At 51.4% G+C, this 27,752-nt stretch overlaps 1 protein-coding gene and 1 long non-coding RNA gene across 5 annotated transcripts in view; one reads left to right on the top strand and one right to left on the bottom strand.

Moving 5' to 3' along the window:
• The window catches only part of LOC135912847 (uncharacterized), a 335,829-nt gene that overhangs the window by 125,075 nt on the left and 183,002 nt on the right, over positions 1 to 27,752 (top strand). The window lies entirely within an intron of this gene.
• Positions 1 to 27,752, bottom strand: part of LOC135912848 (uncharacterized) — a 42,583-nt gene that overhangs the window by 13,415 nt on the left and 1,416 nt on the right. Inside the window, exon 2 of one of the 2 annotated variants that reach the window (XR_010567801.1) lies at positions 6,289 to 6,376. The exons of the other annotated variant lie outside the window; for it this stretch is intronic. This is a non-coding gene — a long non-coding RNA (uncharacterized lncRNA). The remainder of the gene's footprint in view (positions 1 to 6,288; positions 6,377 to 27,752) is intronic. 2 annotated transcript variants of the gene reach the window in all.

The raw sequence follows: 27,752 nt of genomic DNA on the forward strand, positions 1-27,752 counted from the left end.
CCCGTCGTTGGATGGTTCGCGACTGCGTGCTACTTGATTCAATATGCAACCGGGCAACGGTGAAACTGCCACGCACATATATTTCCATTTCTCTCTCTCTCTCTCCTTCTCTTGGTCTCTTCGGTAAGACTTTCCCTGTTGCGAATGCTACGTCGATACTGTCCTTATTCCACTTCTGTCGCTCCTCCCGACACTGGTCCTTCGGGTTACGAGACACTAATCCAAGTACATAGATGAAAGTGGCAGGCTTTCACTGAAACGAGGCCCCCTTTTTTTTTCTCTCATTCTCTGGACACAAGTAGCATGAGCGTTCTTTTTTTTTTTCTTTCTTTCGGTAATCGGCATTTACACAGGAGGCGCAAGCTCCCCCAGTTATCGTGCAGCTGGTCCCCTAGCGGAGAAGAAACTTAAGGCAATCACTTCAAGTAGTTTCGCAAATTCACAGCTGCGAAATCGTGGCGCTCGCCGCAGTGCCTCGGAATACAAGGAAAGAAGGCCCCTGCACTGTCTCGCTCTTGGCGAACACCTGAACTATTCCCAAACGTTCCCGACACTGGCTCAAACGAGGGTACGCGCAAGAATTTACTCGAGGAACACGGGTGGCATTGTACTTGGTTCTTCGCTGGCCTACACTCGGTTGTGGAAGCCGGTCGAGTCCTGCACGGCCTCATCCGTGCTTCCCGCCAACTACCGAGCCAGGAACTACCCTTCCCTCGACTGTCAGCCTCCTCGCTCGCCGCGTTGGTTCCGAGGCAGAGCTCCGTTCAATGCACCCGAGCAAAACGCCGCCACTCAGTACGGACAGTCGCCCCGTGTCGGTCTCCCGCCGAGCGGGGGCCACGACAATGCCATCGACGCGCCGGGTGTCGGCAAGGCGGCACGCGACGGGTACTGGCGCGCTGCTGATCGGGCGGCCTATTACGGCGGATTAGTGTGACGCGCTCGCCGAAGCTTTGTTGTCCCGCGAGGAGAGAGTGAGAGAAAGAGTGGAGAGAGAGAGACCAGATTCTACAACCTGTCAACCGACAGACGGGTGACTGCAAAAAGAAGCCAGTCTTCCAGGAACAAGGGGTTGACGAACGCTCCAGCTCCGTCCGAAATATGCAAGCCCTTCGCCTCCGTCTCGAGTTCATGTATTTTATTTTATTTTTCTTTATATCTTTTTTTGGCGGGGAGGGGGGGGGGGGGGGCGATGCAACCTCGGTAAGCTGTCATAGAATCGTGGGTCGTTGTTTATCGGAAGCGCGGTCGGCCTGTTTGTTCCCTCTGACTTCACGGACGGACTTGAATTGAGGCACGTGGGAAAAGTGCTGCGTCACGACAAGCGCGGGTGCTTCCGGAAGGCTTGAACGGCAGTGCTGTTTCATACTGCAAAGCACCACGGAAGCATGCCATTTGTCGTGTACAGTTCCTTCCTTCGGGTCTGGTGGTATTTCTCCGTGTACAGTTTCCTTCATGAGCTTTCTTATTTTGCCACTCCCCCCCCCCCCCCCCCCCCCCGGGCTATATGAGGAATGCGCTGTAAATGTTGAGGCAAGGGTGCACTCTCGAAGCACCGTAAAGGCGCGAACGCCTCTGACAGGCTTCGGCGCGTGGCTTCTCTGGCGACGCTCTATAGGCATAGAGGAAGATGCTATAGACGGCAGCAGATGGCGAGTCCTTGGCATATTTGCTCCGTCTCGCGACGGCTATTCTTTCCCCTTGGTCATCGGCGACGGAGGACGCGACGGCGAAGAAAGGTCGGACGCCGCAAGAGAGACCGATGGGTGGTGGGCGGCATTCGGTTGGCGGAGAAGGCGGGAGGTAGAAAACGGGGGAGGGCGCGCGTAGCGCGCCCACGCGCAGTCGTACTGCGTCCCACGTGGTCGAAACGTAAGGACGATCAAGGTTTTGCCCCCGGCCGCTCAGCGAGCGGTTCGCCGTAGGAGGAAGACGTCTCGGCAACGGAAGCGGCGCCGAACACTGCGCCGCGAAGGTCGGCGGTCTCGGCGTTTCGCGCGGGCGTCCGATGCAGACACGAGGAAGCTGGCTTGCGACGCGCGCGGCGTGGTCGCGCGGTCAGCAGCCACACAGCCTGCCTTGTTCGGCCCTCTAATGAAACACCGAGGCATGCAATTTCACTCGAAAGTATCGTCTATTGTCTCCGAGATGACGAATGGGCGGTGTTCTCAGTGGGTAAACGGTACGCAAGGCTGATGCGTGACGTGCTCCTGTATGTTCCACGAACTTCGATACTGGGGAAGCCGCGCGCCGATGGTGGCCGGAAGAAGGCGGAGCGCGTCCTTCGATTGGAACGTCGCGACTCAGTGTGTGGCCGTCGAAGGCTATTTATTGACACTGCTTGCGGCTCCACAAGGAACAAGCGTGGACGTGGACGTAGTACTTTGTATATCAATGGTCATTAGGGCTTCTTTGTTTAACCTTCGCAATGATAAGGAAAATCATTGGCTCCGGATATAATGCATGCACCATCCAGTATGATATGTACAGAACGGGTCGAACCGAATCTGCTTATCGTGTACAACGAAAGTTCGTCGCCATCGTTCAGCTACTGCAACCTTTTACGGCAGCTGAAGTTGATTTATTTGTGGTTCCATTGCCCCGTCGATACCTTTGGGTTCAGGCGTAGACAACGAAATTTTTAAGCGGATTACCCGAACGCCTCCTCGCCCGCGCCACTGTAAGCAGAGCACGGAAGGTACGTCACGGCGGCGCTTCAAAAGCGTGCGCGGGACGGTTCCTCCAAATAAACAAAATGGTATTTCCTGTCCATACGACGCATTCGAGCGTGTCGGTGGACAGGAAAGAACTGTTCGCTGTGTAGACAGGCTATTGAGAGAACGCGCGCAGTACAGCATTGTATACAGTGTAGCCCCGTCTCCCTTTTCTGCATTGCGTAACTGGAACGGGTTTTTCTTACTCTTCTTTCCATTTACTACCAAAAGAGAAAGAAGGTACCTCGTTTTCTTGTTCGCACCTCTGGTGGAGTCGATCATCCGCTGCAGCACCCACCAAATACAGCGCGGCCGGCTCTTTCTTGAGTTTGCGTTAGCCATTTGCGGAATAACATCGGGCGCACAAGAAGTCTCAACCTCGCCCCGTGCTCTCGTTTGACTACACGGGAACGCGCTTCAATTCATTCCCGTTTTGTGCATGCCAGCCAAATTGTGCCAACAATCGCCCTCCCTCTGCGTCGACCTCTTGGCAGCGCGCCGATGTTCGAATGTGTATAAGAGACGAGAGGCCGTCACCTCTTCGTGTGGGCAAGCCGAGCGCAGGCCGTCGTCGAGATCGGTTGTGAAAATGGCCGGCTTGCTCGCCCTGTGGGCAAGGCGGGCGCAAGCTTCCAGAGCAGTCGACCTAGAAACGCGTGCCTCGGAACATTCTCCTTCTTTCTATCTTTCTTTCTTTCTTTCTTTCTTTCTTTCTTTCTTTCTTTCTTTCTTTCTTTCTTTCTTTCTTTCTTTCTTTCTTTCTTTCTTTCTCGCGGGACGCGCTACAGCGCCCATTCATGCGGGCACAGCCGGAGAATCGCATATTTTACTGCCGGCTATTAAGGAGACCTCCCTTGATGTTGTCCGCCATTATAGGCAGGAATTCATTCTACAAATGCAAGTAGTCGTGCGCGCGCGCACACACACACACACGTATACACACACGTATGTGTCATAAAGTATAGTGTACGTCAAATATATATATATATATATATATATATATATATATATATATATATATATATATATATATATATATATATATATATATATATATATACATACATACATATAAACTATTTTGACCAGCCGATCTGGCGCAGCTTTCCTTTGCACTCATTTCGCCTTCGGTGCTCGGCAAGATGGTCGTGTATGCTTCACTTAAGTGGATTTGAAGTCAACCCTAATGCAGTACTACAGTAGAGCATATGGACTACGGACGCAGCTATTCCCGTCGGCGGGTCAGACAAAAAAATTGGTTCACTTAGCTAGGCCAGAAGAACTCGCCTTCGTCTACACTTCATCCACATCTCCTCAATCACTTGAGCGTGGGCTGGCGACCCAGTTGGAGAGCCCGAAGTAGGGCCCCGATCAGTGCTTTCCCTTATCCATCAATGCAGTATAAAGTGATTTGGTTAGATTGTGTGTCCCAGACATCACTCGCAGTGAGTTGACATATCACGTGAAAGGACTGAAAACGCACTTAGGCAGTGAATGTGCATGTTTTAGCATTAACTGAATATGTTTCCTGTGTCATTTTATGGCCTAAGAGAGAGAGAACGTATGTAGGATTGTCACGTGTCGGTGTGGAGACTAAGGCTTTTCCGGAAGGAAAGTAATGAGCATTTATAACTTAAGACAACAATAATAAACAGAGTTGACAATACGTCGCCGAAGCTTATAAAAAGCCATGAGGCCGAGGAAAGAACGGGGAAACTATAGGGTAACGTCCTCCAATCTTCTTTCTGCTAATTTGCAAGTGCGCTTCTCTGCATTGCACATTTTTCAAGCCGATGGCGGCACCAATTATGGTTAAAATGAACACGACGTGCTAGCTGCATATGATAAGGCTTGGCTCTTGCGTGTAGTTTCATCACGTGGGTCATATCTAAAGTTACCTTGCCATAATACAGGCGAACTGTGCCCATACACGCTGATTGCGGAAATGACCACGCCGTCATTAGCTTGGCAACCTGCCTCGCGGGAAAGATAGCTTTACAATTATGAAAAGTGTCCATTACTGCACTGAACTAGGTGCGAGTCGCGCCACAGGAAGTTACGATGCAATCAGCAAGTTTTCCACATAACGTAAGCCAATGCAACCCCCCCCCCTCTCTCTTGTTCTCCCTGCCGTACACGCGCGTACCCACTTTCACGAAAGGTGGTGACCGCTTTTAGAAATAGATAGAATACGAGGAGCAGATCTTGTTGGTTTGGCTTCTTCGATGTGCAAGTATGAACAAAGGTCGCATTACAACTTCAGTTCGCAGTTTCGCGGTGCGCCGTGCCCCCGTTTTCTTTCATGCAGTCATATCCGAAGCATCAAACACCGACACTTCTTCATTAAATATCCAGTTAATTATTCCGGCTTAAGGCATGCCTCATTACGCGCTTATACGCGCCGCTAGAACAGGACGCGAGCAGGAGGAGGGCACCGTCCGTGTCGGCAGGCTTAGCGCGCCTCGACCGAGCGCAGCGCGGAAGGTGTCGACGATGCTGCGGGTCCCGGCGGCGAAAACCGGCCGGACGGGATAGCAGCGCGTCAGCTGATCGCCACGTGCGCCCCTGTGTTTCTTTTCTTTCCTCTCTCTCTCTCTCTCTCTCCTCCGGCGGCTCGCACACTGACACCGTTATTTCGGTGCCCGCCAGACCCCGTTCGCCGGCAGCACAGGCAGCAGGGCCGCTATCGATCACTCCGCATATCATACAATGTGATCCGGCCGAGCGTATGCGGAACGAACCGGTCGCGATGTTGTTCGGAGAAGAGATCCTACACCAGGACGTCTTGTGCTTGACAGAATCACTACTACGCACGTTAGAAATCGAAAGTGTGTATTTGTGTTTGTGGGTGGGTGTGCGCACGTTTGTATATACGCAGGCCTCTTGAGTCCTCAGTTATATTCGTTGCTTGCCCACCACGTTCTGCTTATTCCGTTAGGCAGTGTAAGGTGTGCGGGCCCGTCAATCTCTTTTGCGAACAATGGCTGTTCGCTCACCAAGAGGTTCATCAACGCTTCGTCGAAGAGTAACCAGCTTATAGGATGTCAGGACGAAAAGACGGGTTAGTTGGCTGTTACAGCTTGCATACATATTGGCTACGCCGAAGTCGCTTGTCCCGTGCATTTCTTTCTTTGTCCGTATGTACGTCGAGTTACGTTCACACAACCCATATGTAAGCATGTTGTCTCTTATGGACTTGGTGCGTATATCCAAACACGTACTAACTCCTGCCACGCTTGACAGCATGACTGATTATTATCTGTAGAAAGAGTCAAAAAGAGTGAAAGAGTTCCTGAGGTTGTGTACGCTTTACTCCCCTTGTGGGAGAGGTCCTCTGTTTGATTCATTGATATTTATGCACAAGAACTTTTCACTACTGGCTTCCTTTTTTGCTTACATTGCAGTGTCATATTGGTCGTAGTTATCGTTTCAAGGAGCGATGAGTGTAAAGCAGTGATTAGATTGCAAGCAAGCTCATCGCAAAATAATAATAATAAGTGGCCTAATCATAAGCACACAGTTCAATGTTAGTACGCGCAAGACTTCTCTTAAATTGGAAGGTGATATCGCTTACCGTTACTTCTGCAGACAACTTTCTTTACATTCCTTCAACGTGTATACCCGAGTACACCAGGAAGACGAGGTGTCGGAAAGCCATACCTCTAGATATAAAGAAACAACAAGGCTGTCGTCACTGCTGGATCGTCGGCTTTGTTTACAGTCGAAACTCTTTAAGTGGCCCGCCTCGGGCAATGCTAAGAGGATACGCGCGTCTACCTATACAGGCAATGCGTCCGCGTACACCGTGAGTCACGCGCCAGGTTTAAAGATAGGTGTGTGTCTACAAGGGCCCGTCTGGTCTCGGATTCAAGGTCGTGCCCGTATAGACGCCATTGTCCCAGCTCGTACTTCCTCCTCGATCGAGGCGTCTGTAATGACAAATCCGGCCCTCTACGTCATGCATCGCCATCGCGTCTAATTGGCCAGTCACGAATCGCTCGGTCCCCGCGGCCATTTCCGCGCCATTACGTAAGCGACCGAAAGCCGCCAAAGACCTCGCACCTTCGAACCGCCGGAAATGTTGCGTGAGATGCCTTTTTGCCGCTTCAAGCTATTTGTTGTCGGCCATGGGAGCGAGCGAATCAACATTTAAATTGGAAAGCATGGGCTACCCGGACGCCCGATATGATAGAAAAGCCCGATAGAAGTGTTGGCTGCGCGTATGTACCTGCATACAGTTTTGTTTTCATGGAACTTGCTCGTGAACGACGGCTGATCACATTGAGGGTGACGGTAAATGATTTGGGGATGTTACGTTTCTCCAATACTGTCGCTCAACCCTATTTGTGTATTCGCGTGGGAAACTTTAGTAAAACATACATGCCCTATTGTTTCTCGCACTCGATGACGTATAAACCCTCTTTCTTAAAAAAGCATGACTATATCACATTGAAAATTTTATTTTTTACCGGGGCCACCCGTTGCAGGGCTGCTATAACATTTGCGTATCGACTAATTATTCGTTGCTTCTAGCCTAGAGATGTAAAGACCTAGTTTGTTGTTCTGTATAAGAAAGCGAGGCAGACAAAGTTAGCACTTTAAAAAAAATAATCAAGTGCTGTTTTTCACTAAGACCTTTTCTAGCAGCCGACTGTCTACGCACTCCATAACTGGGCACATATCACGCAAACTAACAGAAACGCGACGTATAGGTGTATACCGTGCGGACTCGTCCAGTCGCGGCGTTCCGGCTAGCGCGCACATAATTACGCGTAACGAGCTCCGCACATATGGGGAAGAAAAGAAGAAGAAAAAAAATTACCCCGTGCAAGAAACCATGAGAGCCTTCTTCGGTTCTCACGAATCGTACAGGGCACGCGTCGTCAACAGACCGCCGAGCGCGCAAGACGAGCTGGCAACGTGCAAAGTAAAGGATCGCAGCCTGGCGCGCATTCCGTCCGACCCATCGGCGAGACTCAGGGTCAGCTCGGCGTGCGTGCCAGGGTCGCGCTTGTAGTCAGTCGATCGCCGCCGAGCAAAGCACGCTTCCTCGTCTCATCGACGTGGGCATCGTCGGCCCGCGTTCAAGGCGAGGCGTCCGGCTAGTTAGAGTCGTGATGAATGACGCCTCCCGCGGACTGCGCTGCCCGACGCGGTGAAGCAAGGGGAAACGCGATCGACCTTGTCGCGTTCGGTTAGCGGTCAACCGTTAACGTACAGGCGTATAGTGTCGTACCGCCCATCTCCGACACCCCTTCTGTACTTTTCGCGTTTCCTCTGTTTGATAGCCAAGACGGCGGCAGTAACGGTACTGCGCACGTAAACGTTGATGGACAATATGCCGTGCACTATGCGTTGGAACCGAAATCTAACGGGACCTTTAATGAATGGGACGGCTATGTTAGGTCTAGCATGCGGAATGACCTCCGCATTTCACGTTAGGCTACGTGGTATGTGGTACTTACGTTACATCGAGTGGCTGCCTGTTGCTTAAGGCTTCTCACCCGCCTTAGAAAAAATAAGGAAAAAAGAAACAATCAAAGCGCGCACGACAGTCGTTGTTTGCGGTATGCCTACAACGAGGTCTTTTGTTGTCGTAAATTTATGACACGCTTTTCTTTTCGTTAGCACGGGATTGAAAAACATTTCCTGTAGCAAATTGTATCTTACTTCTGATGTATAAACGCGCGTCCGAAGCACTGGTAGAGCACCTCAGACGTTCTTTATTGCTTTGGTGATACTCTCGAACCTCATTACTAGCAATGAAGGTCACTTCGTCGTGAGCTTAATCGTGACACGTACTACGGCTAGCTTTAATGCTGCAAGTCACGACGGAACCATTCGCGAGTCTTTACAGAACACACCTAACGCGCACCGGAAGGTCGCCGTGTCTCTGAGCAGCCCTCCAAATGAGTCGATAAAGAAACATTAGTTAACCTCGCCTCGATGTCAATCACTTCCGTCCACAAAGCCTCCAGGGAACAATTCGCTGCTAACGTATATAGTGCTTATATGTACTTTCCCTGCACGAATAAGGCCACACTAACCAGCGGCGGCTTCAGGGGCAAATTGTATTGGATGAATTCGGCTAACCATTAGTGCGTGCATAAGGAGAAGAACAGGCTCATTATACGGGACATTACACGTATGGCCTACCTAGTAATTATGCGCGAGAAAAAAAAATGCCGGGACCTGTGGGAGGGAGGTATACCGCACAACAGAGTGCGTATATCCTAAGAGTTTATGAATATTACGCGTTGCCCGTAACCGTGTGCGCAGCGCTTGTCGGCCTCGGGGTAATTGCGAAAGCGGGGGAGGAGGAAGAGGAGCGAGAACCATGTGACTCGCAAGTTCGACTCACTGCGCTTAAACGCGCAGACGTTTCGCGTATTACGAGCGAAACGACGCGGTTGCCGCAGTGCGTGCGTGCGTGCGTGCGTGTGTGTGTGGAGTCGTCACCCCGGAGATTATAACGAAACCAGTTTCCTTGGCTGCTCAAGTTTCAGGTCTGTTCAACCTGTTTCAACGACCGTGGTTTTACTAAAGCCGAGCGTAGCCGGCAGTAACTTCGCTTTGCGACATGAGCCCCGCTGTCGTAATTGCGCTCGCGCTTTCTGACGAACTGAAGAAGCACGCAAGGAAAGCGTAAGTTTATTCGAAGAGTATTCCTTCTAGCTGAGAGTTTTGCTATGTGGCAATAAGTCTAGTCAGCTAATGACGAACTGCCCCCGTGTAGAAATACATGTGGGTTCGCTGTAGCATAAATTCGTTATAGTTGTACTTGCTCTCAATACGACGTTAGAGTGAACCAACAAGTTGGAGCGCCAATGCTTCACGTGATAAAATTTCTAATGCAAGGTGATATCTTTTGCCAGAAAGTCTACATTCGTTCTGTACCTAATTAACAGCTACCGATTGATCGCACAAACGTTTAGTCATCCGTGCTTATAGGGACGTGCTTGGTGCACGCAGTCTGTATAGCCCATAGTGCAGATAACATGTGATGACGTGGCGCGCTACATTATTTGTCGCGTGAAAGTCCTTCCTTACCATTAAGCGTGTGTCACGCGACTGATATGCGGTCCCAAAGAGCTTAACTAAGATTTTCTTACTTAACACATGGCCTCGGATTATTGGGTATTCGGTTACTTGCCTCAGTGAGAACGCTAGACTGATGCAACTACCTCCACCGCCACGCCCTGCTGCTGATGCTGCCACTAATCATCATCACCATGATCGTCATAATCATAATCAACATCAAAAAACAACAATGACGACAACGACAGCAAGTTCTTAACGCACTCGAAGATATAGTCACTACGCGCCGTGCGTTTGTTCTCTGCATACGATGCTGACGTTATTGAACACCTGTCCGGCGCACGAGACACCACCTGGGTCGTCACAGGCCCCGTGGAACCTGCCAACCGAGCCAGTTCGCTCGCCATGGCCGGTGTCGTGAGCACGTGCAGATCGCTGCACGATTTGGGACGCGCTCGGCGCTCGGCACATAGCATCGAGCGGCGCTCGGGGTCCTCGGGCGATCCCCCGGCCCCGCAGCGGTCGCATGAATGGACCGGACTACGGTAGGCAGGGCACTGCGCGGGGTCGCGCCGGGTCGGTCGCGGGGTCGCGCCGGGGGGGAGGTGAAAGTGCTCACGCAACGCCGGAGAGGAACGGAGACGCGCGCGGCGATATAATTCGGAAAACAATGAGCGAAACGGGGCCGCCCGCCGACTGGGAAGAAGAGCGCCGGACGAGCAGGAACAAACAAGGAGGACTCGTAGGCAGAGAGGAGGAGGAGAACGACGGACAGCCAAGACGCGAACGAAGGCGGAGAGGCGCCACAGCTGTGTAGAGCGCGGTGAAAGTGGCACGGTCCACGCATCGAATGGAGAAACTGTAGTAAACACGCATCTTTTTACGATGACAGCTCGAATTCCTCGCCGGTTGCTGGTGTTTATTTACTTCCACAACAAACAAAACCTCCAACATCGCACTAGGGCAGAATGCATGCAGGCAAATTGGGAATGCGGTAAGGCATATGAGACGGGGCTAGTTGGCGCTCCACCCTGCTTTAGTAAACGGCACGGAACGAGGCAAAGGTTGCAAGTGAGGGACGTAGACAAGCGCTTACTTGGACTTCCACAGTCCGTTGCCTTGCACGAATGTAGCATGAATATGAGAACAGTGCATTCGTGCCAAGCAGCTGCCCTCTGGAAGTCCAAGTCAGCGCTTGTCTGCTTCTGGTTCCGTGCTGTTTACCAAATATGAAGCATATATATATATATATATATATATATATATATATATATATATATATATATATATATATATATATATATATTGCGCTGAACAAGAAATCAAATGAAACATGGGAAAGGAAGATAAGCAAATATGCGAACAAGAAAAGGTTCAAAGTCTCCTTTTTTTTTTTTGCTAAACATTTGGTCAGTAACTCATCTAATGGCGCTGGCGATGTCGTTGCGTGCAAATTTCTTTATATGCGTGCGGCCACCTAGAAGTATGAGGTTTAACAGGGACAAATTCTTCCTTGGCTTCCGGTTGGTTTTACGTTCACTTTACTTCGAGGGAGTAACGTCGTTTTATTCAATCTTTTAGCTCAGCAGCGCTGCAAGGTACACGTTTCTTTATCTGACATTATCTTTTCTGGTTACGCCAGTGGTTGAAACTCTTCCACTCATCCGCCATATCCAAATATCCACTATGTATCCTTTCGCAGTGTCGCTTGCTCCACTTCTGCGGACTTTTTTTTTAAACTGCTATTTACAGTCTCTGCCCGCGGAATTCCGTCATCCTTTCCCAATTCACCTTAACGTATATACAGGCGCCAGCTTAAGACAGCAGAGAAAGCATACAGCAGGATCCTTAAGGAAAAAAAAAAACAAGACACGGACGTTGAGTAAATGCTCAGTGCTCCCATACGACGAGGCTGCGCGCGAGCCGACAGGAGGGTTGAATAACGTGATCGCGAACACGTGGTGTTTTTTTTTTTTTTCGTGAACCGGCCACGCAACAGCATCGCCGTCGTTCGGCCCATCCTTCGCGGAGCGCACAGCTGAGCTGACTGACTGACTGGCCGCCGTAGGGTTCACTGGGCGTGCGACGGGGAGGTCACCGGTTCAACTCCCGCCGGGGTTCAAGGCAGCCCCGAAACGCGGAGAGTGGCAGCGTGCAATTAGAGCGAGGCAGCGGAGGGAGGAGGGAGGAGGGTGGGGTGAGGGTGGGGGAGGGAGTCGCAGAATCGGTGGGAATCTCGCGCGGCGCGTTCGGCTCGCTCGGCCACGCAGGCGAGTCTTGTCCCCCCCCCCTTTTTTTTTTAATTTTTCTTTGAACGGGACGGGAAACGTCGGCGACGCTGGCGATGCGACTGAAACAAAGGTGGTTCTCCGCTGTACAGAGAGAAGAAGCGATCAGATGGAGGATTGGCGTTGGGATAGTATATGTGCAGTCTAATTACCATAAATCACGGGCTCGGCCGCAGTTAGGCCCGTCGGCCGACGTGACTAACAGATCACGACTTCACGACACTGCGCGGAGCACGGTGAACCGTGCGCCAGTGTGGTGCCCTCGCTCTGTCCCTAGCGGCAGAAAAATAATACGGAACCCAGACTCTATAGTGTAGTGAACTGGCAAGGTACTGGGTACGAGCAACACCACGGCGCTGTCGTAAACTACAGAAAAAGAACCAGGACGATGGCCTAGCTCGCAAGAAATGTACTGGAGAAATGAGCCACAGCAGACGCGTTGTCTCGACGTGTCACGAGGCCTTCAGTTGCAGTAACGCTTCGCTTAGACACACCTACTTGTCCAATAAGAACGGTGGTGTGTGTTAGTATCGTGGGGTGGTAAGCATATTTGTGCGATCAAGTTTAGAGGAGCGAATGCGTATAAGTGTTCCAGAATTTTGTACTTCAGTTTCGTATGAAAAGAAAAATGTCTCGCCGCAGGTTTCTTGAAGCTGACTGCTGAAACACGCGAAACGTGAAAGCATAGAAGCTGAGGGCCGAATTCATAAAGCTCTTTGTTCGAAAAAGTTATATGGCATCGCTCGGCTGCCTTCGTAATCATATTGTTTCGAGCCAGTTATGAGCCAATGTTATGTAGAAAAGCATGTTGACGTGTAGTAGACAAGAAGGAGGAGGAAGTGTGGCGCGGTCCGTCATCTTTGTTGAAGTAGCCTCGCTTGCCATCTTTCATCATCATCATCATCATCATCATCATCATCAGCCTGGTTACGCCCACGGCAGGGCAAAGGCCTCTCCCTCCCATACTTTTCCAGCAAACCCGGTCATGTACTAATTGTGGCCATGTCGTTCCTGCAAACTTCTTAATCTCATCCGCCCACCTAACTTTCTGCCGCCCCCTGCTACGCTTCCCTTACCTTGCTATCCAGTCCGTAACCCTTAATCTTCCCTCCTCATTACATGTCCTGCCATCTTTCTGTGTAGTGCAAATAAACCTTCTTGTTCGAACATTTTGCCGTAACATTTTGGTGGAGGTGCTGGGTAACTATCCCAATATATACCTTTCGCAAGAATACGTCCAGCATCAGGATTGGCTGTGATTTGCTCTTATGAACAATTCTAGCTTAAGATATTATTTTCTGAATACGGGCCGGAATCCTGTAATAGACGTGCGATCAGCAGCACGAAAAAAAATCGTGTACAAGAAATTGTCTTGTTTGAGTTACAGGTGTCCAATAAATATGTTGTTGACTTCTCCTATATCCGACAGCTCGCGTACACGCGTTGTATTTTCGCGTTACGGTTTAAACTTTCCTGTTTAATTTTGTTTATTTGTCGCTGACTCATCAGGGTGCGTGCTGCTTGTGGTGAGACTATTCGCATACTCGTTGCGAAATCTTCATCGAAAGCTAACATTTGAATTTTTATGCAGTGACAGTAGCTGGAGAGATAGCGAAGAAAATAAATCGAGGTAGTAAGGCGTCTCTATAGCGCTACAGGAGGGAGGAAGGCGGATAAATGAGTAGGAAGAAAGTGAAAGGAAGAAAATAGATTTCGCACAGATGCGAGGAAGGATCTTAACCCAGGGCTTTGACGGGACTGGTTACTGGTGCGTTCAATATCACCTTAGCACGCCATTGCAGCTGACAACCAGTACGTGTACGTGCGAGAATACATTAGCGGCCCTGGAGCTTTCGAACGCGGATTAGATCTGATCACGGATGTACTGTATTAACGTGACGAAGAACAAGAACAAAAAAAAAAAGTTATGAAGAGAGAGGCCAACGCTTGCACCTTGCATAAGACAACCGGTCGTAAACGCACCGTGCCGACGGTTAATAACCGACGTTCCCATCCCTTAGGCCTGGATGAAAAGAAGAATGCCATGTCGCCAATCCCGACTGACACGTATAATAGAGTGCCGCCAAAAGGATCACGCAAGAATTCGATTCGGGTCCTCGCGGGGAGCATTGACACCGTATCGGTGACGCCTCCGAATCGCCATTTGCCTCCCCTCCCGTACGATCCACGCGCGCTGGCACGGGCATTATTAAACCCAGATCGCAGCACCATCACCGCCGCCATGCGCTTGCGCGTAGAGCGCGCTCGCTCTGTTGCCATCGGGATCGTGCGTGCAGTGCGACCGCATGCGCGGAGCCCTCCTGCGCGGCGGCCCCACCGGCAACATGCCTGGCTGGCTGGCTCCACTATAGCGACGAACGGCCTCGCCGAAAGACGGGGCAGCCCTTGCGCCGAAGTGTATAACGACTGCGCGTTGCGTAAGCAAAACGCGGCGCTGCACGCGCGCATGAAAAGAACGGACGGAGGGGAAGGAGAAGGGGGGGTCCGCCGCCTTGTTTCGGTATGCCGGTCGGTGCGCGCACATGCGTGAGTCCCCCCCCTCCCCCCCCCCCCCCCGGCGCTTTGTGGGTCGGCTTCGGCGGCGCTGTCGTTTCTTTTCCATCGCCTCCTTGCCGAAGGCACACTGGCGCGGCGGAGAGACAAAGCAGAACGGTGACATCCTTTTGTGCTCCACAGAGACCCCCGGTCGGGGGCGGCAGGTCTCTACGACGACGGTGCCCCCCTTCTCTTCCTCCGTCGTCGTCGCCCTCTCCACGTTTTGGTACCGCGGAGAACGACTCTTCTTCTTCGCGCCTGGAACGTCCTCCTTCGCAACGTCGCAGAAGTGCCGGATTCTTTTACGTGCCCCCGGTCGCCGTCGACGCTGACGAAGCGGCAGTCAGCCGCGATGACTCGTTGCAAAAGTGTTCGTCGTTCACGCAACGAGATCGTCAGCGAGAATGGCAACGTGCGGGCTTTGCTGCGCTCTTGCGCTAACTACCGAGACCGTATGCTGGCTACGGTACTGGCCAACGGCCGGTGTAGTCTGCAAGGTGCAAGAGAGCCCTCCATGGCAGGTTCTCGCCACGCTCAGTACTTCTCTGTACTTCTCAGTACTTCAGCGCACCACAAGGATCAGTCACGTCAGCCTCGTTAGCGCGCAGTGACCGTCAGTTTGCCCACTGAAGTACTGAAACTTGGCGCCCTACATATGGTTGTCGCGATAGCAAGCGTGCAGTGACTAAGTGCTGCAGGCTGCGCTCTTCAATTGCGTCCCGCGCAGTGGTTTACTCGCCGAGCCCGCCATGTATACAGATGTTGCGCAGACTTGAGGGGACGTCTCGTGCCCGCGGACGTCTTAACTGTATCTCTCAATGCGGAGGCCTAAAGCAGAGCGGGAACCTTGACGTTCGTCATTCTTAGGCGGGCACATCCCCATGGACTGGCTCAGACCAATGCTAACTTAGCCTCAGTGACCCGATAAGAACCAACGTACCCTTTATAACACTGTTCATGTTCCTACGTGTAGGAGTTATGTCCCTGTTACGGTTTTTTGAAGGCAGAGGAAGGAAACCGAGCAAAAACAGAGAGTTTGACGAGCATTAGTTTTCCAGACAAGCGTGTGATCAGAATTGCTGCAGCTGCTGAGCCCTCTTATGAAGGTCTGGCGCCTGTATACCAGCGCCCAGCTTTGTAACAACAACCGCTCATTCATTTATTCAATAGCTATACACCCTCCCCCTACTAATTAAGCCGTTAAGAGTTACGAGCTAAAAGTTCAACGTTCAATCCCCCTGTGCCTGAAAACATTTAAAGCGCCGAGGACGCCTCGGAGCATGGACCGCCGTCCGCTACATGGTGGCGCACCTGTTCGAACCGTTTGTTGAGACGCCCGTACCGGCCCCAACGCCGCGAATGGCCCGCGCAGCACGCGACGCGCCCTCGATCACGGCCGCCGGCGCAAGCGTCCGAGACGGGAGAGACGCCAACCAGCCGCACGTCGTCGCTCTTCGCTTCACGACCGACGACAACGACGAGCACGACGACAAGCGCTTCCGCGTGCCGCACCCCCCCCCCCCCTCCCTCCTTCGTCTTCCGTCGGCATGCATATGCGCGCGCGTCTAGCGAGCTGCTCTTGCGCCGCGCTCGTGTACAGCCTCCTTGGCGAGGACACCCGCGGCTACGGACTTCCGTTTCGCAGCCTGCCTCTCGTCGGCGTCGTCCTGCGCTCGCTTTCCTGTTAAAACCAGGAGACAGCGGCGCGCACGACCGCCGGCGTCCCGCCGAGTCTGCCTGTTTCCCTTTATGCGAGCGGTGTTGCTCGCGCGGTTTTGTGGTTTACTCGGCCGGCTGGACACGCGCGCTCTTCTCCGTCTTCCCCGTTCCTGCCCGCGTGAGGTCGCCTTCCGCGTCCCTTCGTAATTACTCCGCACTGCCTAACCCCCCCTCCCTACCCCCCCCCCCCCCTCACCGGGCTCCCCAAACCGTTCCTCCTGTGCACGTCCAACGTATGAATTCCGCGCGAACCGCTATGTGCCGCTTCCGTCAGTGAATACCCCGTTCCACGCTCTTCATTTAAAGGGAAATTATGTTGAGCGAGCAACAGCATTTTCTTGAAGCGCAAGCCTTAACGCCGCAGCTTCAACTGAATAGCGTCGGTGCGTCCATTGCATTCCGTGCGACTATCGTGTGAATTCACTAGTAGACATTTCACGCCCCTAGAAGTGCTCCTTGTCCTCCCCCAGTGAGATTTGCTAAGGACGGAAACGATATCGTGTATTCTGGAACCAAGCCTCGAGACAGTGGTTGTGGGGGTGAGTACCTTTTGAATGCGGGGTATCCAGAGTAAACACAGCGCGCTGCTCTGTACCTCGAGAAACGCAGAGGGACCGCCGTAGAAGGTCCCGTCGCCGCCGTGAAAAACATTTACTTCTCAAATGTGCGCCAAAGTAGACAGTTTGTTTTGACGTCTAACTTCATCGGTGGCCGTTTGCTTAGTAGGAGCAATCTATCATTAGAAGTTTGCTTTGGACATATTTAAGTAAATTATCAAAAGACGAACTCGCGTAGAGTGCTGAATACGTTACAGCGCTTATCGTCGGAATCTTCGCATGTGATTTATTCAGCGGATGAACGTGAGTTCCGATTACGAGTCCACAGTATCCTTCTTAAAAGGGAAATGACTCGTAAGAGCGATCACTGTAATGAATTAATGTTCCTCCCTCTTAACGCGACGCTACACAACAAGCAATTAACACGCTTCTACGTGTTTGTAAGTTCGTGTTCTAATGTACACGTGTTTGTTTTTCTCGTACGGAACTCATCACAGCGTCACGACTCACCGCGTGACGTCACAACTGCCGCATAAACGTGCTCGACACGGACGTGAGCTCGTTCTCGGTTCGCACGCATTCCCGCACGAGCGCGCTGCGTGCGTGACCTCCGCTTCTGCGTCGTCACGCGACCCAGAGCAGGCAAAGAAAATAAAATGACAAGTCACAACTGAATTTGTCCCTAACAGAGTCGTACACGGCCAGCCGCCAGTTCGAGGGAGGCGGAGGGGGTCGGCCTTTGATTCCCAAGAGAGCAACTCGGCGTTCGAATTCTCAGGGGGAGGCCGCTAAGAAGTTTTCGCGTCGCCGAGCGTCCGATGCGGAAAAGGAGAACGCGCAGTTCGCATTCCTCTACGCCCTGGGGCTGCACGCTTCTTCCTACAAACAAAGAAACGAACGAACGAACGAACGAAAGAAAGAAAGAACGAACAAATGAACAATAAAACAATTAATATGGTGTGCAAGTGTGGAATCTTGAGTGCACTATTAACGGTTCAGTTCGATGTGCTTCACAGCGCACAAAGATCTATGGGAAGAAGCGACAGAGAGAGAGAGAGAGAGTGCTGTGCTCTTTCACTCTCTCTGCCTGTCCCTTATTTTGTTCAATCTGTGTGCGCTGTAACGACCATCGAAAGAAACAAGCGCACTAACAAGATAAATTATTAAATAAATAAAATATTTCATTAATAAACGCAGGCTTGGACGCGTTATGACAAGACTGGACCATAAATCTGCATTTATTGAAGTCGATACGTCTCGGCTCCGCGTGACCACCAGAGACCGCCACGATGTATCCCTGCTATGTAGTTCGTGTGCTCAAGCTAATTTGTTTTTTCTTCCGCTTACGCAAAACTACGTAGAACATAGTGAACTATGATCTTCATACGTACAATTCACTATATACTTCATGTACTTCACTATGTACTTCCGCTTTCCACAGCCATCTTCTTTGTCTATCGTACTATCCAGACACAAACCGACTAAATCTTGCGCTTGAGTCAATTGTATAAGAGGCTCAGGTGAGCGAGAAGTATTGTAGCAAGTGCGTGCGCTATAGCTTTGTACTGCAAAGCTTGTATATGTGCGGCCAGGGGTGTGCGATGGCTGTTTTCTTGCGTAAGGAAAACGCGCGAGGCACACCGCTTCTACGATCAGCGTATTCGACGATTGCAAAGTTTCAAGCTGTTTGATATCCTCGTGGAATGCGTGCACCTCGGCGTAAACGTCGGATGGCAGCCCCGTAGCTCGGCCTCGGAAAGTCCGCGCCCGCGAAAGGACCCCCTCGCCAGCGGTTTGCGCAAGCGCTTGCAGAGGCGCCCGAGCGCCCACGCAGCCAGTGTAGGCAGCGCTAAATGCGAGACTGCAACTCCTTCTTTTCGAAAGTTATCGCACGGTTTGGAAATCCATCGAACGCCCCTCACTTCTCTGCCCCCCCCCCCCCCTCGCCATTCCGAAGAAATCGTGCGCCCTCGAAATTCCCCGCTTGCAGGTTCCAGCGACGTCGATTGAGTCATTGAATCTTGACGGCCCGCGAGGCGGCGAGCCGATCATTCTTGCCTCCCGCGCACCATCGGATGCGAAGTCCCGATGAAAAGCACTCCGCACCCACCTCTCTCTCTCTCTCTCTCACTGCTCTATCGCAAACACACTGCATACTACACGGCCAGGGTGCCCGTCTCGCCGCGGCGACCTGGGTACCAATGCGAGGAGCCCGGTGCAAGTTTCGCACGCGGCGCCAGAGCCGTTTGTCTGGCGGCGCCTCATTACTCGCCCAACGGCGCGTTGGGACAGCGAGGAGCCAGCTGCCGTTGCCGGCGTCGTTCGCCCCCCACCAACGGCACTCACTCGATCCACTGCGGCAGCCCTAACGCAGCGCGGCGCGCAGGGGGCGGGCGGATTTGTGTAACGGGACCCAGGCTGCCGGGTGGAGGGGAGGCCCGCGGAATGCCTGGCGAAACGGACCCCTTTCGTAAGAAGCTGTCTTGCGTCTTTCTTTTCTTTTATTTTTTTCTCTTTTCTTATTTCTTTCGTTATCACGACGCCGTCGTCGTGAACTCGGCGGCGGCGAAGGAAGCCAGCGTAGCCAGCCGGCTAGGCCGGCGGCTGCGGCGCCGAAGTCAATGTCCGCAAGTAGGTCGCACGGCGAGGCACGGGGCGCTGCGCGCGTTGGGGGGAGTGCTGTTGCGGCGGCCTACTTCGAGGCACACACGGCGAGCCGACTATATATCTCCGCTCCCGCTCGCAGCACTCCGTTACTGCTTACGCGGGCTCCGGGTTGGATCGCCAGAATGGAAGGAGGGACAGTGTTGCGCGTCGCAGTTCCCGATGATTGGCGTTGCCTGGATATATGCGTTGCGAAACGCGGCTAGACGGCCTATACTGTACGGTGGACTGTGGACATGCGTGTTGACCGACGAGGCCGATCTCTCTAGCCGCGGCTCTCGGTAGTCGCTTACAACACGCTTGCCTTCAGATGTCAATAAGCCGTTCTCCCGAATTTACGAGCAGTGGCGTACATATGTGTTCGTCTCTCACTTGTGAGGCTAATCCGCCACAGTGGACATTACTGGCATCGTTCCCGTGCTTCACCGCCATGAATGCTTCGCATTTGTCGTTAGCAATGTTTTCGCAACAAATACGTAACGAGGCACATGTAGCGGCCCTGATACGTCATTATATGTTTTGCTTTCTTTTTGTTTTTGTATTCAAACGGTAGCTCGCCTACCGTTTGAATATTTTTGTTTAGTTTGTTCCATTACGATCATAGGTAGATTAATATTTTGGACAACACGAAAGAAAATGTAGACTTATCAAGAATCCTGGCGCAACGGCGTCAATCTCTAGGCCGCTGACTTACCTCATGAGAGATAAAGGCATTAAGCAATGCACGCCTGAATACCTGTACGAATGTTCGAGTGCATGTAGACAGAGTGGGAAGTATAATGACGTTGCGCGGCAGACCACAGCATGCACTATTTTTGGCGACCTCAGTGAATGTAACAATGCCCTTAGGCTTCGTAATCGCTTATCTGCTCACGGGGTGCGGCGTTGATGCTAATGAACGAGCTGTCAGAGTGTGACAGCTCTTATTATTGCCCGACCGGCGCGACGAGGATAAAAATGCGCGCTGCCCAGATGCAACTGTTACATCAGATAAACTTTTTCCGGGTTCTCAAACGCCTCCTTGCCCTCTTCTGATTCTCCTTTTCTCGAGAAAGCAGGCACAATGAACCAGCTAGTCAGCGATATCCAATAGAGAAGCCTCGTTCGCGCGTGCAGCATGCCTTTCAAAGACAAACAGAAAGCGTTTCCGGCAGTTCGCACACGATGTCCTCAACGGGCCGATGGTCGCTCGAAACGCGTTCTCAAAGGGCTTTGCTTTCAGTCAACTGCGGCGACTGATTGATTGCGCGTGCCAGGTATTGATGGCACGGTTCGATACCGCGCGAAAGTCGCTGCGCTCTCTCGGCCCGACACGCGCGCGAGCTGCCGGCGAGTGCGATGCCGCAGCCGTCAATCAGCGCCCCTCGCGGCGCGCCTTCGGCGAGACGCACGCAAAGTTATAGCATCTCCGAGGGCTTCCGAAGCCGTGCGGACGCGCTGCTACACGAGCGAGACGGGAGATAAAGAGAGATAGAGAAGGGCTGTTAGTTGGAAACGAATCCGTATGGTGGGCCACAGTTGCGCGTTGAGCACGTGGACGCTGGATTGATGCCTCGATCCCGGGTCGGAGGATGCGGCAGACGCGCCTGTAGCCTTTCTCGCAAACAAATGCACTTCATCCCCCCCCTCCCCCCTTCGTTTGCCTCCGGCCCATCGTACTGCACCTAACATCTTTGTCGTCTCTCCTTTACACGTCGGTGACGTCTCAAACGCGTCGAGGCAGCGCGAGTGAACGTTCCAGCTGCCTGAGCACTTGCGCCGGACGTTGGAGGGGACGGGGATAGGTTGCGCACGTTGTGACTGTGCAGCGCAGTGGTGGGCAACTGACCGTTGCCCTCCATCTTGCCACCTAGTCTACCAAGTGATTCCGGCCTTCCCTGTTCTTCGCTATACAAGACCTCCAAGCTTCTATTTGTTTGTTTGTTTGTTTGTTTGTTTACGTGCGTGCTGCTTCCAGTCACATTGCATGCTACGCTGTTGCACGCGCCACTTAATTTCCTCGTCACTCCCGGCATTTCGGATTTATTTGACTCATTTGTCTCTTCGACATAACAGAGCTTATTAGGGGAAATAGAACTTGGTAGGCGTAATCATATCTACCTTCATTGTTAATGTCGAGCTTTCTTCTTTTACTTCTCTCGTGCCCGTCGCACTACCGCGCAAACGACATTCGTGACCAGTTTTTAACTTTTCACTCAGTTCACCGGGCGCGCGTGGTTTGAATCGCGATCGACGATACAGGGGGGAGCTGCACTTCGCAGCCCGGACCTGGATGAACACTTCTGGGCTGTCGAGCAGGCTCACGACGTGGCCATGAGGCTGGGCCTTCCGGTCCCGATGTGGGAGCGGCCCGCTTAGTGGTTAATTATTACTACTTGCAGGACCAAATAATGTTTCCCATCCATCCAATCTCGCCCACCGATCACGCCGTGCAAGCGATCGCCGCGGATATGCTGACTGCGACACTGGAGGCACCGAAATAATGCGACGCTTCGCGTCACCATTTTTCTCGCGTCGCCGAGGAATGCGCGATTTTTCTAGTCGCCGCGGCCACCGCGTCGCCCTCGCCAGGAAGCCGGAGGCAACCGAGCGCCCGAAGCGAAATCGTGACCGCAGCACTGCAGCGGCGCGCCGCCGCCATTGTGCGGCTACCCGGCTGCGTTTCGGTGAAGCGTGCGTCCGCTTCCAGAAAACGCGGGTTACAGTAGCCGACGTCACAGCTCTTGCCCACTGAGATTCACTACCGCTTCACTAGACGACAGACATAGATAGACAGCCTAGTTGTTGTTGTTGTCGTCGTCGTCGTCGTCGTCGGTGTTGTCGTTGTTGTTGTTGTTGTTGTTTAACAACTGTAGACAAATTGAAAGATAAGCTACGTGGAAGCCATCTAGCAGACACATTTAAGAAACTATGGTCAACCTTTTCCGCAAAAAACACGCTTACACATGCCACAAGTATAAAAAGATACTAACCGTAGAAAGAGAAGAAAAAAAGGGGGAACAGAATACGTTTACAAAAGGCAGTCCAGTCAGTATCTCGGGTCTGCTCGCAAGGGCAAACCTAAGATCCCTCTCGCAGAGAAGAGCAATTTCACGACTAAAATTGATCTATCAATTAAACCATGGTCATTTCCAGATAACACGTTCTCATTACCTGCAGGATCCTCCAAAACGCGCAACTAGCGTAAGTAATTCCAGAACAATCCATCTTCCCCCAAGTCGTGTTAATGTTCACAAACATTCCCTTTTTCCGTCGGCTATTTCCCAGTGGAATAAGTTAACTAACGATATTGTGTGTTGTAATAACATCGACTCTTTTATTAACCGCATTCACTGTATTTACTCTTCACCAGGATATTCTTTATCATTACATTTCTGTACCACTCCTTCACGGGCCGTGAAGGGCCTGCAGTATATTCAACTAAAAAAAAAAACGTAAATGTAAACGAGACAGACAATAAAGCTAACCGGAAGAAGCGTCCCATATGTACCCATGAAAGAGGAGTTTGTACCCACCGTACAATTACACACTATTATACACTATTATATGCGCGCACACACGAAGGTCCTTGATCAAGCATCCCATAAAGGAACCACTGTCCTGTTGAACATACCCGCAGAGACTGTCCAAAAAACGCGACAGCAATCTCTGTCGTCCTGGTTAGCATGCAGCTGTCGCGACGCGAAAGATTCCAGTTGCCACAGAGACAGCTTTGTAGTAACCGCGTAATTAACTTGCTGTGGTGCAGCAAAAGTCAATGACACATAAGTCACTGCCTTGTAACACGGGACTTCCGGCCATGCTTGATGAGCTCTTGCTACGTGATCAGAATCCCTGGCGCAAGATAAAAATTTGTTATAGTGACGTAAAATTTTTTCGTGCCATGTTTTATTTATGTTTTTTACTATCGGTAGCCAAGCATATATAGGCACCCAGCTATTGCGCCTGCGCAATAGAAACATGGTCGCACACAAACACATATTCTTGTGTGTGTATATATAACCGAGCTGGTTCGAACTATCCGCTATTGTTCTTAATGTCTACGCGTTGAGTTGTATCCATATCCAGCGATGCCTTTTGGCGGCCACTATCACAAATGTTTTGTAGTACAGAGCGGGTTGCTTTCTATCCTCGTTCCGGTTTACCGTGACTAATGAGGCAGCCATTACTTGCATCGTGTGCCTCCTCACTCCACATGCCCTCCGCGAGCTAAGCGGTTTCACAAACCGGAAATACACACGCGCGCTCCTCCTGCCCGCTCCCGCGTACGGCGCCATTTAGCGCATTGCATCGCGGTGTACCGCTAGAGCGACCGTCGACGCCGAGCCAACGGTCAACCGCACGGTGAGCGCGGATGCATTTATAAGCGAGAGTGGTGCGACCGCTCATTTCCCCGCTGCTCTCGTGCTGGACACCAGGAAGTAGCGGCGACGGCACCGCGTACCTGCCGACCTGCCGCGATGGTGGGCCTCGTCGCGTTGAACGTTTTAACGCGGATCGACGTGTGTGAGAGTCAAGTTTGTCGCCGTATGTAAGGTTCTTGTCCCTAAATCGTCGGCGCCGCCAGTACTAGGGAGGGTGTAAACGAACAACAGTATTAGTACACTGTTGGGTAGATTAGCCTCATTTTCAAACAAAAAACAAAAAATGAAGAAATAGAGAAAAGAAAGGTTTGTTCGCTATAAAAAGAGGGCGCCGCGTTTCATTTACTAACTTTACAGAGGACGTCATGCTATATATATATATATATATATATATATATATATATATATATATATATATATATATATATATATATATATATATATATATATATATATATATATATATATATATATATATATATATATATATATACCGTAAGTTATATATAGTAATATATAGTTATATATATATAGTAAGTCGTGGAAGCAAGGCATAGGGTTTCTTGTATACGCTTCTTGTAGGTTTCTTGTTGACTGTCATCCTGTGCGGCGATCGCGTGCTAGTGCTGTACCGTACTCGACTCGGGATCAATGCATCCTTTCATCATGCTGCTTCAACCGCGGCAGATTTATAGTACCTATATCCCGTCTGCCAGCCATCTGATACAACTGGGTCTCGCTTAGCCGGTGTGCCACATAGCGGGGAAACCGCCGCTGACTTCACGTTCGTCTATTCATCGCGTCCTTTCTGAAACCCACAGCGCCTAACGACTTCGCATCGTCCTCCGTACAAAGAATGTTTCCAACTCTCGGTCACAAACCCCTCTCCTGCCATCCTTCTCCGCGTTCATACGAGTCTGTTCGACCCGGCGCGAGCACGCCGAAGCGTTTCTTGATAGAGAGCCGAAGCGGCACCAACGTTGTGCGTATCGTGCTGTTGGCCACGGCCTCGGGGTACATAAACCCGCCGAACGTGGCGATCGGTGACGATGCCGTCAAGCCTTCTTGCTGCTTCTCCGTTCCATCAAAGAGGAGGAAAAAAAAAAAGAAGAGGTACCCGACCGCGCGTTCCCTGTGTGTGTGCGCGCTGTATGCCGCAGCCAGTACGTACGTGCGCGAAGCTCGATCCTCGCTCCAGACGAGGATCATCCGCTTTTCGTGCCTAGGCCCGAGACTCGCTTCCACGGCCAACCTGGTCGCTTCTTCCTTATTCGGCGCACTTTTGCTTTGTTTTTTCTGAAGTTTCGCCCCTTTGTTTTCTTTCCAATACTCGATTAGGCGGATTTTAGAAACACCACGCTCCTTCCTTCTTTCCCTCTCACATCACCGTGCGCCAGGAGCTATATGCGGTTGTTTTTTTTACCTTATGGCAACCTTGATTTCGATTGGTGTACCTTGACCCAGTCCTATTACTATCTCTAGCTGCACCCGCCGCGGTTGCTCAGTGGCTATGGTGTTAGGCTGCTGAGCACGAGGTCGCGGGATCGAATCCCGGCCACGGCGGCCGCATTTCGATGGGGGCGAAATGCGAAAACACCCGTGTACTTAGATTTAGGTGCACGTTAAAGAACCCCAGGTGGTCAAAATTTCCGGAGTCCCCCACTACGGCGTGCCTCATAATCAGAAAGTGGTTTTGGCACGTAAAACCCCATATATTATTATTATCTCTAGCTGCCTTACGTGAGTTGAAAGGAGTTCAGTTGAACTGAATTGAACCGTAACCGTTCTTTATTTACCTGGAAAAGCGCACTCTTCCGTTACGCGTTAGCGCTGATCTTCGTAAGCCCTATACGTATAGGACCCTGAAGCACCGATACGACGCTGGTCTCTGGAGCTAGTTGTTGATTGGTGCTTGTTCGCGTCTATCCGTGTCTTAGCTAGCGCCTCAAAACCCTTTCTACTTGATTGGACCTTCGTAGACTGCTCAAGAGAAGTTATATTGGGCCGTCGCACATGAAGTCGGCGAACGTCAGTGTTAACATAAATGGAAGAGGGGAGTGACCTTATTGTGGCACACTGCGCTGTCAACGCCTTGCTTGGATATGTGGCAGTGCAAGAAATTCAGTTGCCCGTACTGCGCGTTGTCCGTCGTAGCTTGCGGTTATTTTGGGTGCACCATGATCACGACATGGTTACGCTGCTCTTATCATGTAGCCGGGGTATTTGTTGACCCAAATGAACAAATCAGTTTAATGGTAGTTTCCGGCACGTCATACCTTAGCTTTTTTACATAATAGCAATTTTCCTTTTTATATTATTTTTACTTCAATGCGCCTTTTCCAGGGCCAGGTGAACACTCACATTAGTGACCGCAGCTGTATTAAATACATTGTAATTATAAACAAGCTGCAGTGATATTGTTGACTACTGTGGCGTTTACGTGCCTGGTCCACCAAAAAAAAGAAATGTTACACTAAAAAAAAGGGGGAGGGGTGGTAACGGAGGGGGAGGACAAACCACGCTCTGGCGCGGCTGGGTTGAAGCATCAGTGATTCCAGATCACGCGCTCAAGTAACGTGGCGCTACGCGAGCACATTCGAGGCAAATTGTAACATCGCACATCAAAGCGTTCACTGGAGTAACGCCACTAAGGATGCGGTAGTTGAAACCAACAGAACACTTCGTGCGTTGCATCAAGTATGTACGCGCCGGTATCACCTTTTATTTATCATCTCTCTCTCTCTCGCCCTCTTTCCCTCGGAGCGATGACCCCATTAAAGCCTAACCGGGTGGCCGTCCAGCGTACCGACCGGACGGTAGACTCGATTTAGCACAAACCAGGGCAGTGCTGAAAGTGAAGCTCCCGGTATACACACCGCCCTCCTTTCCAATTGCCCGAGAGAACGTTTCTTTTTCTTCCTCTTTTATGGTTTTCGGTGGAGGTGTTTCTTTCGTCGGTTCTCCGAGAAAGGCTTAGCTTATTCATTCTTGCCACGTGATTTCTATAGCACAACTAAACAACGAAAGCGAACGCAATGTATGTGAAGAGAGCGCCGTGTTGTAGTTAAAGCCCACTCATAGGGTCTGCACCCTCTAAGGGTTATTTCCTGAGATGCCGCAGATTAATGCTGATTGCCGCTTGTCGACATCGAGGAGCTTCCTCCTCCCGACCCAGGCGCCCCACTGCCCCGGGATGTCCCAGAACACCAGCGTCGCTAAAGACAGCGCTACCCCCCGACCCACCCTCAGTTAGGTGTGAGGGAAGCACATGAGTGGCGCCGCCTGCAGACAAGTGCACACGCACACTTACGCTTAAAACATGCCATCCTCGCCACCACATACGTAGGCACTTGCTTTTCAAGTCATGACAGACCGATTAAAACAACGATATGTTTTGATAATATAACAAAAACGCCATTTTCATGCGCGCGCAGAAGGATCGACTTTAATTCGAGGAACATGACACGGCGTTCTGGTAACGAGAACGACAGTAATCGGAGCAAATAGGTGCGCGTATTAATTGTAAGAAAAAAGCACGCGTACAAGACACGGACAAAAGAAGAACGATAAGAAGAATACAAACACTTGTACTAAACAATAGTCATTTTCTTGCGCCGCGGGGAGACAGAGAAAGAGAGAGAGAGAGAGAGAGAGAGAGGAAGCAAGAGATGTCTGCTCCACTTCGACCAATGATATTCTCCCTAAGCTGCTTGTCTTCATTCTTCCTCTCTTTATTTTGTTACCCGCCGTGGTTGCTCAGTGGCTATGGTGTTGGGCTGCTGAGCACGAGGTCGCGGGATCGAATCCCGGCCACGGCGGCCGCATTTCGATGGGGGCGAAATGCGAAAACAC

The sequence above is a fragment of the Dermacentor albipictus genome, chromosome 3 (genome assembly GCF_038994185.2).
Source record: "Dermacentor albipictus isolate Rhodes 1998 colony chromosome 3, USDA_Dalb.pri_finalv2, whole genome shotgun sequence".
Classification (NCBI taxonomy): Eukaryota; Metazoa; Arthropoda; class Arachnida; order Ixodida; family Ixodidae; genus Dermacentor; species Dermacentor albipictus.